The sequence below is a fragment of the Ananas comosus genome, linkage group 13 (genome assembly GCF_001540865.1).
Source record: "Ananas comosus cultivar F153 linkage group 13, ASM154086v1, whole genome shotgun sequence".
Classification (NCBI taxonomy): Eukaryota; Viridiplantae; Streptophyta; class Magnoliopsida; order Poales; family Bromeliaceae; genus Ananas; species Ananas comosus.
The window spans coordinates 6932528-6935318 of record NC_033633.1 but is presented as its reverse complement, the minus strand read 5'-3'; positions in this window follow the sequence as shown (position 1 = coordinate 6935318).

Below are 2791 nucleotides of genomic sequence, written 5' to 3'. Positions count from 1 at the left end.
AATATGCCCCTATCATAAATTAATTTCATAAACCCATTCCAGAGGCTTCCCCCCTACCATGAACTAATTTCATGAATCAATTTCACTAAATTCAAATTCAAATCGACCATCAAGTCGTTAAAATGAACATTTGACTGTCAAGTCGTTAAACCGAACATTTGACCATTAAGTCGATAAGCTGAATTCAAATTCAAATTGACTATCAAGTCATTAAACTAAACATTTGACCATCAAGTCGTTAAACTGAACATTTGACTATCAAGTCGTTAAACTGAATTCAAATTCAAATTGACCATCAAGTCGTTAAACTGAACATTGACCATCAAGTCATTAAACTGAACATTTGACCATCAAGTCGTTAAACCGAATTCAAATTCAAATCGACCATCAAGTCGTTAAATTAAACATTTGACCATCAAGTTGTTAAACTGAATTCAAATTCAAATTAACCATCAAGTTGTTAAACTGAACATTTGATTATCAAGTCATTAAACTGAATATCTGGCCGTCATGTCGTTAAACTGAACATCTTACCGTTAAGTCGTTAAATTGAGTAGAAATTCAAATTGACCGCCAAGTTGCTAAACTGAGCAATCAAATTAAACTCCTTTTGACCGCCTAGTCGTTAAACTGAGTGAACTGAATTCAAATTCAAATGACTATCAAGTCCTTAAACTGAATTCAAATTCAAGCCAACCGCCATGTTGTTAAACTGAGCAACTTAACTCAAATCGACTGCCATGTCAATAAACTGAGCACCTTAATTCTAAGCCCGCTATGTTGTTAAACTGAGCAACTTAACTCAAGCCGACCTCCATGTCGTTAAACTGAGCAACTCAACTCAAGCCGACCTCCATGTCGTTAAACTGAGCAACTCAACTCAAATCGACCGCCATGCCCTTAAACTGAGCACCTCAATTTCAAGCCGACCGCCATTTCGTTAAACTGAGCACCACAACCTTAAGCCGACCGCCAAGTTATTATATTGAGCACCTCAACCTCAAGCCGACCGCCAAGTCGTTAAACTGAGTATCTTAACTCCAACCGGCTGTTAAGTCGCTTAACTGAGCAAATCACTTTCAGATATGATCGTCAAGTTGTTCAACTGATCAAATGATCGTCAAGTCATTAAACTAAATTCAAATTCAAATTGACCGTCAAGTCGTTAAAATGAATTAAAATTCAAATCACCATTAAGTTGTTAAACTGAATATTTGACCGTCATGCCATTAAACTGAATTAAAATTCTAAATAACCTTCAAGTCGTTAAACTGAATTAAAAAACAAATTGAGTGCAAAGTTCTTAAACTGAGCAAATTATTTCAAACTCTTTTGACCACCAAGTCATTAAACTGAACAAAGTAAAATTAAACTCAACCTTAACTTACTTTAACTGAATATTTGACTGTCAAATGATCGTTAAACTAAATTAAAATTCAAAATGACTATCAAGTCGTTAAACTGAATTAAAATACAAATCGACCGCCAAGTCAATAAACTGAGCAAATCATTACAAACTCTTTTGACCGCCAAGTTATTAAACAGAGCAAATTAAAATTAAACTCAACCTTAACTTACTTTAACCGACTATCATGTCGCTAAACTGAACACCTCAGCTTCAAGCGGATCGCCACATCGTTAACTGAGCAACTCAACTTAAGTCGACCGCCACGTCGCTAAACTGAGCTACTCAACTCAAGCCGACCGCCACGTCGCTAAACTAAGCTACTCAATTCAAGCCGACTACCACGTCGTTAAACTGAGCTATTCAAATCAAGCCAACTGCCACGTCGCTAAACTGAGCCACTCAAATCTGGTCGACCGCCATGTCGTTAAACTGAGCAACTCAACTTCAAGCCGACCGCCACGTTATAAACTGAGCTACTCAACTTCAAGTTGACCGCCACGTCATCAAATTGAGCGATTCAATTTCAATCCAACAGCCACGTCGTGAAACTGAGCGACTCAACTCAAGTCGACCACCACATCGTTAAACTGAGCGACTCAACTCAAGCCGACTGCCACGTCGTTAAATTGAGCGACTTAACTCATGCCAATCGCCACGTCGTTAAACTAAGCAATTCAATATCAAGCCGACCGCCGTGTCGTTAAACTGAGCAACTCAACCTTAAGCTGATCGACCGCCATGTCATTAAACTAAGCACTATAACTTCAAACCGACTGCCACGTCGTTAAACTGAGCTACTCAAATCAAGCCGGCCGCCATATCGTTAAACTGAGCATCTCATTCTCAACTTGATTGCCATGTCGTTAAAATGAGCATCTCAATCTCAAGCCGACTACCATGTCGTTAAACTGAACACTTCAACCTAAAGCCGACCGCCATGTCGTTAAACTGATCAACTCAACTCAAACCGACAGTGTAACATACCACGTCCCTTGTAAATCGTGCCGGGTTCCGTCAAATGAGCGGAACGCGAAATTGAACGAGTTTGGGTGGACCCTAAGCCCGTTAGAGTCCATAAGTGAGGCTAGAAGGGACCCGAGAGAGTAATCTGAAAATCTGGCTAAGTCCCAGATTTTGTGCTCTCGGGGACCGGTCCCTGAAGGAGAGACCGGTCCCCGTACGCGTAGCCTGTCAGGAAGTCCTAAGGCAACCGGTCCCTGGTGGTGAGACCGGTCCTCGGGAGACCGGTCCCTGAAGGGGCAGACCGGTCCCTCGCTGCGCAACAGCTGAAAAACCCGAAAATTTGGCTAAGTCCTGGAACACCCACGTTCGGGAACCGGTCCCTGGTCGGGGAGACCGGTCCCCGAAGGCGAAAAATGCCCA